This window comes from Copadichromis virginalis, linkage group LG17 (genome assembly GCF_057382275.1).
Source record: "Copadichromis virginalis isolate Kocher_CV1m ecotype Utaka linkage group LG17, C_Virginalis_male_GT1.1, whole genome shotgun sequence".
In the NCBI taxonomy this organism is placed as follows: Eukaryota; Metazoa; Chordata; class Actinopteri; order Cichliformes; family Cichlidae; genus Copadichromis; species Copadichromis virginalis.
Window position 1 is genome coordinate 5,275,162 of NC_140634.1, and position 11,944 is coordinate 5,287,105.

The window sequence follows — 11,944 nt, forward strand, 5'->3', positions numbered from 1 at the left end:
AGCGCAGGGATTTGATAGATTATGTTTATGCTCCTCATGCTTTCGTTCAAACACACCTACAACACTGATGAACTAAGCCAAGTTACCATTATGGGATTTTAGAAGCTCTGCGTGTGCCAGACTGTTGCACTTTTATGTTTATGAAACAATGCTGCTGCCAAAATGTGGAAAAAACGGCCTGATGCACCACGTTCAGGCTTTGTCCAGGGCAGCATCTGTTAATATTTGCTTTTTAAAAAAATATTAGTCTCCCTTTAAACTAGTTTGAGCAGAGGACACCTGCAGTTGTAATCGTATTAATGTGACGTGTGCTGTGCTGACAGTGACACATAAATGTTACTACAGTTTTACTGTGCCAGATCAACCTTGTAAGATTGTAGTCGCTAATTTTATAGAAGAGCGACAAGTGTGCACATTCGGACATGAAGCTGACCTGATCAAATGCTCTCAGATTAATGGAAAGGAGTGCATGTCTGGGACTTGACCTAAAAATGGATTTCAATAGCAGAGCTGCAACTATTTGAGAGCCTTTGAGCTGCGGGTTACATTCTGTATCTAAAAACAAAACCGGCACACATGAGCGACGTTCTAATTGCAACATGCCGTTTATAAATAGATATGGTGCAAAAGTTGACACCTTGACACGAATACATTTAATTAAAAACTTTTATGTTTAATGTACAGGATCATAAAGGTTGAATGAGATTTATTCAGTTTTATAGATGACTGCTTCCTGTAATAATGTGGCTAATTGTAGACCCAGAGAGCAGACTCAAAGAACAGCTGGGAAGTTTAAGATTTATTTTATTGACAACGACTGAATGAAGAAGTAGTGGATAGATGGTCGGGAGGTTCTGCAGTTCATTAGTGAGCACTGCCTTTAAATAGGGAGCTAAAAGCAGTCCAGTAGTGGGACACTGTTGACAGAGGTGAAAACTGTGTCAGCCTTACTTGTTTTCTAGGTGAATGGAGTCATGGAGGAGGTTTGTATTTCCAAAGAGCCAAAGTTTCCACAACAGCTCAGACAGGTAACTGGGAGGAAAGAAACAGATTGTCATCACCATCATGGCGCCCATTGAGCCACCTTCATTACCTGTTATTTGTAACAAACCTGCAAAGAACTGGTGAATCCACCAGCCAGATATACCCAGCACTCGATCGCAAATGTGAAGCAGGTGTATGAAGGAGGGAACTATAGGGAAATGCTGCCCAGAGGCGGACCCAGTGAGAGAAGCCAGCGCAGCAATTCCACCTGAGACTGATAGCAAACAGTTTAGAGAAACAAAGAAAATTGGGCTTCAAAGCCATCCAGCCACTCTCATCATAACACTCTCATCATAACACTCCCATCATGTGCTTCTTTTGTTTTCAGAAGAGAAACAGAACCTAAAAGTGCCTTCTATGTTTAGATGCGGTTACCACGAGGAAAATTAGTCCTTTATAAATAGCAGTCAATGGATCTAAAGAACTAACATTTTCAAGGCCAATTTTTATTTTAGCTTTTGAAATTACAAAATGAATTACATAGAATCTTAGAAGTGAACTGTAATGACCTTTGTTCTTTCCTACCTGAAAAGGAATGAATGCTGATGGTTAGTTAACTGTTTACAGCAGATTGTGACAGGATCTTCTCCTTTGAAAAATGCTAGGCTTTGTGGTTCATTCATACTTTCATTCAAATAATAACTCTTAAAATATAAAATATTCCTTCCAAACGTCTTCATAGAACATTGAGGCCCAATCACACAAGCCTAAAGACTGGCTGGGACGTCCTGCTAATCACTGCTGACAAGGGGAAAATGTCTATTCCCTGATGTCAACTACCTAGCTTCTGAATTTACTGGTGATTTAAATGGGAGAATAAAATCAAAATCTAAAAAGCAGGAAACAAAACACAATTAAAACTAAACACTTTATAATGGACGATGTTGAACAATTGCAGTACAGATACTGCATGTATTTAAGAGCAAGGTGAAACAATTAATCACATTACTACTAAAATTCTGTTATATGTTGCTGAAATGTGCTGCTCTTTGTGACTTGTATAACGTTGAAAACACACATAATGTCAGTTTGCAGTGTGGCAAACACCATATAAGCAATCTCACAGGTATCGACATGCCTGTGTTGAACATAGTATAACCAAAAACTCATTGTGGCAGATTTGGTTGCTAGAAGATTGCTACAGTTGCCCATACTTTCAATGGAAAACGGCAATTTATAGCATAGCATATCACTAGGTTTGTTTGACTTATGCCTCTTATGCCTCTGCTGTCTGGTGTGGCAGTTTCTTTTCCATGTAGAAAAGCCAACTACTTATTAGCAAATGACAGATGAACAGTTAGCTGCAATGTTAGCTGAGGAAAAAACCCCAAACCAAAATATTTCCTTATGTTAGCTAAGAAGGAAGAGATTTTGCTCTGGGGTAAGCAGAACAAAAGTCTTGCTAAAGTGGATAAGTAACATAAACATAATGATAAATATCGCTCTTTATTGTTGAGCATGTAAAGAAGAATGTGCTAATGCTGAGCAGAAAGATAATAATTAGCAAAAATGATAATAAACTTTCTAGCACTTAAGTTTTAATTGAAGGTAAAACATAATATTATACTCACAACTTTCAGAAAAAGAAAAGAGGGTGAAAATACTAAAACATGATTCTCAGAATTGTGATTTTTGCTTAAATATTAAACAAAAAAAAAATGAGCTAAAAATATTTGTGCTGTAGAGCTACATGCTGCTATGCTACTTTGATGTTTGCCTGCTAATAAGAGGCTGGTGTAACCACGGCTGGTACATAATAACAATAATTGGTACATTTACTTTGGACATATCAACAAACCTTGTGACTAAAATCTACAGCAATCAATTTTAGTGGTTACAGAAGGAAGAATAAAACTGATTATTAATATTTTATTAATAGTGATCACTGTGGTGGGATACACATGCACAATTCAAGTGACAAAGTAACAACAATTAAATATAGATTAAAAAATGTTACAAATTAAGACAAATGTCACATTTTTTATCATGCTGCAATTAAAGGGCTGGCTGCTTTTAAGTATATATTAATAAGCTATTTAAAAGCAGTGTGACCTTTCCTTTGATTTGATGTTACACATGTGTATCCCGTTTATCGGTTATCGTGATTGGCCCAACAACGGTGTAAGAGTTCTATTTGCTCAAAGCCATCCCACCCTCTCTGTTCAAATACTGCTGAACTTCATAACTTGGACTTGGATCGTAATATTAGCAAACAGAACTTAGATAAACTTTAGACTGGAACATACCTGTTGCTGCATGATAATACTCCCACTCAGCAAACCAGTCAAACGAACGCTTGCGTTATGTAACTGACAAACTGAGAAAGACATTGCACAAATGCATTTGCCAACTTTCTGAACTTTTGCTGGAGTGATCGCTGGGACAGGTTGAGTTTACTGCACGTGAGCTGGGACAGATAAAAACTTTAGATTTGGAATTTGGAACTTTTAGGCCCTGCAGGCCCTTGTTCAATGTCAGACCCTGTTTTCTGAATAATAACCACATCTGTGTTTTGACACGGCTGAACAATGTTTACAAAAATCAAAGGGGAGGGCAAACGCGTAGGACCCCAGAGTGTTTTTGTTAAATCTAACATCTGTCTTCCCGATTTAGCATAAAAGAAGTGTTTGAAGACGAGAAGCGAGACCCTGACAAAGACCCTTCACCTCTTACAAATAGATGTTTATCCAGATGGGTGTTTTCTGACCATAAGAGCCAAAGCACATAATTGATTTACAGAGGATAAAACTTTATTTATGACTCACTTGTGGTAAGAAAGTCGCACAAAAAAATCATAAATAATAGTAATCAGATTCCTGGTTAATTCACATTTAATTAATTGAACGTCAGTGTAGGCTGCTCAGATGTACTGCACACGTGAGACCAAATAAAGTTGTGCAATAGTACTAGGAAACAAAATCAGATCTGCTGGCATGAAATCCACACCCCCTGTAAAACTGCATATGTATATGTCAAGCTTTATCTGACAGAAGATAAATTCCTTGATTATGCAGTGTGTCCATATGGTAAATTTGTTTCATACAGTTTTGTTGAATATTTTGGTATAATAGGCTGTTTTAAATTTTTATTTTAGCACTTGTCAGATTTGATCCTAAAATGCTTCAAAACATGCAAATTATGTGTATATAATTTGTCCAATGTTCCTTTTAGATATATAATATTATGTGTAGAATAATACACATCTTCATTCAATGCAAAAATAAAATGCTATCAGCTATTTAAGGCTGAGCTCACATAGGTTGATATCAGTTTGCATTAGTGAAAACAGTGCAGTTAAAGTAGGAAATATATTCTGCTGTGTGTGAAGAACACAGACCCTGCACATGAGTTGTGGTTAAAGATTTAATTCACCTAGAGTTAACTACATTTAACCAATTTAATGTTGTTTTCTATTCAGGAATCAAGTGCTGCTAAATAAATGTGAATGCCTAATTGCAAAGCATTTTAGAAAGGGTTTATAAATGCGCATTACAGATGTTGTACTTTGCATTTGCAATATCAGTTCAGTTACACTTACACCACTTAAGATTAGAAAAGGCAGTGTCATAACTAAATTAGTTTTTACATATTATTAGTTATAGTAATGCATATTCTTACACTATTATTATCATGCACTTGCTACATTTACCTAATTCTAAACATTACTTGAGTTGTTAATTAACAATATAATGTTTAACTCTAATTATGTAATTACAAATTTCTTTCATAGGTTTATGTCCTTTGTCAAAGCTCAATACATATTCTGCATCAGATCCACGTTGTAATTTACGTTATAGCCTGAACCCCATTTTAACCCCACGCCACAACCTTCTACATAACTTGATGTGCACCTCTTGAGAAATGTAACTACAAATCACGTCGACACATACCCCATGGTGTGGAAAGTTACAGTGTCGGGCTATAAGGAATTTCTGGTTTAAAAATAAATTTCTGATAGAAATCTCAATCACGCTTAAGTGCCAAGTATGCATCTTCTATGTAAACTGGAGGAGACTATGGCAATCTGACCAAAGGAATCACGAAGTTTAGTTAAATTCACAATTTGCAAAGCAGTTGGTGAATACACATTATTCCTGACTGACCAGTGGTTGCCAAGAGGGTCAGATTTCAGTCTCTAGGCTTGGTGACTGAGTAGTAGTAACTTAAAGACATAGAAATTGCTCCAAGTTCAAAGTTTGTTTTCATTAGCAGATGCCTTGAGCCGTCAATTCATCAAAATCTTTTACACTTGCCACTTTATACTGTTCAATCTGCACCACTCATTATCATGAAAAACAAAGTCTTCAGGCTTGCTATGGGTTAGATTAGTTAAAACTTCCCTTCTGGTCTTACTAAAGCAGAAGCCAGCCCTGCTAGTGTCAAAATAAAATTTCAAAAACAATGCTTCCCTTTTCTGCACAAGCATGCATGTGCTGCACCACATCACTTCGATGCATTGTTATCAATACCAATCACCCCACTTCCCTTGGTGTGGAGAACTGTCATTGGCCTAAAACCAAAGACAGGAAACTAGCAAGTTTCTTCTTAACTCAAACTCAGTCTTGAGTTAAAATGTTTAACAAGGTATAGATCACATTTCCTATCTTACTCTGTTCTTATGGCATGTTTTTATCTTAACTAGTCAGGAATTTATCAACCTATGATGAACCAAAAGACTTGGAATTACTGGAAAAAGCATCAGGTTGTTTTAGTCTAAAAGATGCTTAGTCTAATAATTTGTGAATTTTTAATCTATCTTGAAAGTCTGAAACTCTTCAAACGTTATGTTCTCATCAAGCAGTTGACATTCCCCCCTAAAATCCTTTGAGCCCTCCTGTGTGCCCCTCATGCCAGGGCACCGATACAATACTGCAAGGCCATGGCATAATTTCCCAATTCTTCCGCCTCTCTGCCCCATCTATTAATTTCTGAGGCTTGTTACATAAGATATTATGCAATGTCTGATGTCTATTTTTCAGGGCTCCGCTCACTAACAGGTCCGGGGGCACATTTTTGATGGCTGAAGATGCTGTTTATATTCAAAAGCTCACCCCCTGCTCCCCTTCCTGATGTGGATGTTTGGCTCTGATGAACCCAAACAGGCCATAAACAGTCGGCTGTGTCGGAGAGCCCACCGGTCACGATCCACACGTGTGTGGAGAAAACAGGGGACGTATGCAGTTTGTCAGTTACAGCGCAGCATGGGCTATCCTGTGGGTAGACTTATTTTTGTTTGGAAACTCGACAGACAAAAGAATGATTCATGAGCAATCTGGTGTGACATATTTGTAATCTGGATTAACAGTGTCTGTTTTGTCTGTTAAGATAAAGGAAAGTGAAATAATTAATTAGTAATAACTTCTTGATGACACAAAGTGGGAGTATAATGGATAGATCAGCTACTTGCTGTCTATAGGCTGACAAATACAGGGGATTTTTCAGGACTTTAACACTAATACAGAGTCAATGAGACTGAAACTATGACTCTAAAACTGAAACAATGAGCTCAAAGACAATAAAGGTTTAAAGGAGAGTACATTTTTTTGTTTTTCCTCAATGACAGCATCGTCCACATGTCTCTAGTCACTCATCTTTTCCTTTGACAACATAAAAATATTCACAAGAGCAGGTTTAAAACTGTCATATGTTCACATATTTCGCCCTGTGGTTCTGGGGTTATTTTAAGGAAATGAACTTTAGCCTCCTTTCCTAGTTGGTAATACTGTGATAATGTGATACTTGTTTTATTTTTTCCCTCTCCTTTAGAGGTTGGTGCAGCTGGGAGAAAGCCTGAAAAGTAATTAGTGGACCCTGACAGGCAGAACACCTTATCCTGGCTATATACGCTGTACTCAAGGTTACCACAACTACTGATTGTAAATACTCGTCAGATTTAAAACAGAATATTTCTGATCTGGCACTGATTTGTAGTATCGAATAGCTCTCCGTTTATTTTAATTACTGCATTTAAAAATGGTTATGTGCAATAATGCAAATGTTCACTATTTGTAATATAATAAATACAAGGAATCAACAGGGGCAACGGGGACACCAAAATAGACATCAGCTATCTTTGTCCTCATGTGACTTACAGAAACAGCTTCTAGCTACCTTCACTGTTCACATGAGCAAATATGATTGGTCCCTTAGTCTTTTGCCTTCCCCGAACCAGTGGGAAGCCAATATATATATTGCTCAAAGATCCTTCAGCAGAAAGGATATTTACTAGTAGAAGTGGATTTGTCCTTCTCATTCCATTTAAATGTCAGCTCTTATTATGACAGTTCAATCAGTAACACTGTGAATATGGAAAGAACAAACCTTTGTGGGAGTTACCATTCAAGAGTGCTAAGGGTATAGATGGGTTTAGTCACATATAACATTTCCTGTCCTTTAATAAACACCAGCCAGTGACCACGAACCAGGAAGGTAAAACAGCCACTTGTTTAAAAACTTGTATTTACTTATACACAAGCAACTTTAGTATAAATTTTAGGTTTAGTCTTTCTGATATAATTCTTTATCAGATTTATTATTTATTTATTATGACCTGTTCCATCCAGCCAATTTAGCAAGCAGAGTCATAGTCTGAATGCTTTGTTGAGCTAAACACATTGGAGATTAAGTTCAGTGATAGTTGGGTCCATAATTTCTTCGACAAAGACACAATTTTCTATACTTCTGCCTTTGTACACCACCACAGTGGATTTTACATCATAGAATCGAAAAGTCCAGACTTTGCTTCAGGGTGTATTAAATATAAGGCCCAAAGAAAGAGTGTAACAGATATTGTTACAGGGAAATCGTTAATGGTGAAATACAAGGACAACGAGTGGTGCAGACTCTTTTTGTCACGGTCCTGGGTCTCCTGACCCAGCGTTTTTAGTTCTTTGTGATGTTTGTATTATTGTACTTGTGTGAGTTATTCTATGGTTTCTAGTTTCGATCCCTTGCCCTTCATGTTTCTCTATGTCCCCTCTGTTCTGTGTAAGTCTGTGTCTGCATGTTTGAGTTCCCCTCTGTGTCTCTCGGTTCTTAGAGTCCTCTGCCTTATGGTTTATGTCTCTGTGTTTCTTAGTTGCTGTCTCCACTGTGTCAAGTTCGTGTCTCTGTGTGATCCTTCCTGTTTTACTTTGAAGGTCCATGTCTTATGTGAATGTGTCCTGCTTTGCTTGTCTCGTCAGTCCTGATTTCTCCCAGCTGTGCCCTCCTCCTGTGTCTCATTCCCCTTGTTACTCCCCAGTGTATTTAAACCCTGTGTTTCTCTGAGTCAGTGTCGTGTTGTCCCTCATGCTGTGTGTGAGTCTCCCCGTGTCTTCTGTATGTGTTATAATTAGCTTTTCCCAGTTTAGTTTTGTATTGCTTGTTTTCTATTTTCCAGCAATAAAGCTGTGCTTTTGAGTTCAAGTTCTGTCCCCGTGAGTTTGCGTTTGGGTCCAATCCCTGCCTGCCACACAGCGTTTCATGACACTTTTATGGTTACTTTTATGATAAAACCCCGTTGGCTGTTTGAAAACTCAAAATGGTGGCTATTTAAGACATATGTTGAGAAAGGAAAGAAAAATGCTTTTTTCAGTTAAAGTAAACTAGATTTGCCTTTTTGAAACCATATCATACATATTTGTCCACAAGTCTAAAATTAGTCAGAACATTTTTTCTTCCTTTTCTTTCTTTCAGGATGTCTCAGAGTGCTGGTTTGAAGTTTCCCTCTAGTGTTGGTTCCCGCATCCCCCTGAATTCCTCTTGTACAGTTCTCGGCATTCCAGGATTCATGTGTGAGGCAAAGACCTTCTTGTAGTCAATCCAGGCGGTGCACATGTTCGTCAGTCTGGTCTTACGGTCTCAAGCGACTGCTCTGTCTACTTCTAGCTGGTGTTTAGTCCCTCTGGTGTTTATGCCAATGCTTGTGACTCTGTCTGGATGTCTGCCACTGTGATGGTTACTGGATTACTTTTTAGGGAGGTTTCTGTGCTCTGCTCTTAGATGCACTATCCACAGCACTGTTGATAGGCGTTGCGTCCCTTTCCCATATGCTCTTCCGGCATTTCTGTCTAAAGCCTCGGTGGGGCTGTTCCCGCTGAAAGCGCACCTTGGGTGGTTCAGAGCAGAAAATCTGGTTTATTCTCCTGGCTTCTGTCTCTGGTATACCTCTTTAGGCAGCTAGCCATGGCTGTTAGTCATTGCTTGGCAGTTTCTAAGGCCTCAGCTTGTTGTATTTCTAAAGAACCTCTTTCTTTACCACACCTTTCTGCGGTTCTGATAGTTAGTGAATTTCTCTTCGTCTAGCATGTGTGCCAAGGTTTAATTTAACCAAGCACTTTTTTCTATACCTTTTAGTGCAATCTACAGTATTTGTGATCTAGTCTGGCCTCTAGTCTCCTTCTCCAGGGAGGGTCCTGCTCCTTGCAGGCGTTTATATTGTAGCCAAGCATCTCAAGGATCACTGTTGCTGTGGTGTATATCAGCTGGTTGGTTTCAATGATGGTCGCAGTAGAGATTGTCTGTAATACTGCATTCACTTCTTCTAGGAGACTTTCAGAGGGTACTTCACAAAGTCTTGGTAGTTGGCCATGGCTTTGGCCCTCTTCCATTTATGTTTTCTTGCTCCTGTAGCCCACTTATCATCAGAGTGTCCTGGTTCACCTGACACCTGACGCGGACCTTGTTAATGAATTGCACAGTGAAGTGTTCAGGGCTATACTCAAAACTGCAAAACCATCTGACATTGCTTCACAGTGCACATGGATAATGACCCAAAACATACTGCAAAAGCATCCTATGAGTTTCTTAAGGTAAAGAAACAAGATATTCTTCAATGGCCAAGGCAGTCACCGGATCTCAAACCAATAGAGCACACTTTCCAGTTATTAAATAGAAAACTAAATGGAGAGGGAGACCCACAAACATGCAGTAAGGTGGCTGCAATAAAGGCTTTCCAGATCATCTCAAGAGAAGAAACATTTAGTGATGTCCCTGGGCTTCTAGACTTCAGGCAACAAACTTCAAAGGATTTTAATTAGTGCTGTCAGCGTTAATCTCATTAGAATGACGTTAACGCCACAACCGCATTAACGCAACAATTCTCTGTTAGCGAGTTAACACGGATCGCCCGGTGCGTGCGGCTGCACGGCGTCAACGCGTTAGCTCGTTAATGCGTTAGTGCTGTGCAGCCCCATGCACGGGGTGAACTCGCTAACGGAGATTTGCCGTGTAATGCGGTTATGGCGTTGACGCCATTTTAACGAGATTAACGCTGACAGCACTAATTTGAATCTAAATTATAAAAATATTAGCAGCAATCCTCAAATGACAATTATTGCATATAAAAATGTCCTAAATAGTAAATACAGTACTTTAGTTAAACCCCTTGACTTAAAGTTGAAAGTCAGCCGTTCAGTCATATATTGATTGTATGAAATCCACTGTGGTGGTGTAGACAGGCAAAACAACAAAAACTGTGCAATTATCAGAGAAGTTATGGGTGTAACTGTCAGCAGGGACTGTACAACAGGGTTTAAGGTCAGATGAGGAAAACATGAACTTAGTGAAATAATCAAAACTGTTCTTGGCAGAAAGCTGTGTAGATCCTTTACTTAATAACCTGTACTTAAGAAAAAAGGCTTTAATTTCTCAAAACACCTGGATCGAGAACACAATATTCCAGTGTCCTTCCCCGACTTGTTTTTTCTGCTGTGTCACCACTCATAATGAGAAGTCGCCCCTCGTGAGAGTGTCTACACAAACAGGGATTTGTGCGATGGAACGTCATGCGCCAGTTGTTTTTCTCAAATTGAGTTGTGCTAATTCTATACACAGAGCAGCGGCTCAGGAGGATGATGCTCCCATACAGATAAGGATTAGGCGTGTGGGTGGCAGGCCAAAGACCTGTACTTTTCCATCAGACAGTCGAACAACTTGCAAAGGCCTCTTGAATTTTCTAAGCAGCCATGTCTTATCAAGAGGAATGAGTTTTTCCCCTCGTTTTCCTCTCCTTGAGTTTTTACCTGGATGGTCAGGAGGGGTTAGGAGGGGATTCAAAGAAGTCCCTGAGCGACACTGTTATTGTTTCCGGAGCTACGGATGGCATGCTTCTTAGCGACTCTGCTGAGTGTGAAGCCAGTGCTTTGTTTAAATGCCTGCCACCTGCAAAATGGGGCCCGCCCCCTTCCTGTCAACATGATATTTTTAGAAATGAACATTTGGCTTAATAAACTGACCACAAGTGGGGGTAAACCATTTTACTTTGCAGAGGGGAATAAAAAAACGTGTCTCTGAAAACAGCATTTTTCATGATTTGCAATGATCAAATTCTAAAATTGCATCAACGAAAAGCTGGAATAATAAACACAAACCATTGTAGCTTTTCGTTTCTCTCAAGGGCACAATCAGTTTACATGTTTTCTATCTAGAATGCCAACTCTCACCTTCAGTGCCCTATACCGCTCCCCATTGAATGCTGGGAAGTCTCTCAGAGTGTGTGTATAGTGTATAGTGGGGAGTTGTCTTCCCATGCAGCAACCGTAGCATGACGTATGATTTGCACATTGTTTTTTTTCCCCCCCACATAGTTTTAAGGGTGAGCACACATGTGTCAACACAGCGATAAAAGAAAACGATGCCTCACAGGAAACGCCACACACAAGCACACACAAATCTTGACAAACAGGCATAGACGTACAGCTACGCATTCACAAAATGATAGTGTGTATGTTAAGCAACAGTGGCAAGGCAGAATGTATCTGATGTGATTACAGATTATGACCAGAACAGGTTATTCTATATATTCATGGAGTTTGCTTCCTGGTTAGCTGCTAAAACACTTGCATGTCTAATAAAGCCTGTTTCTGCTAGGTTAACCGTTTTATGCTGTACAGAAATTTGAAGAACTAAAGCTAACTAA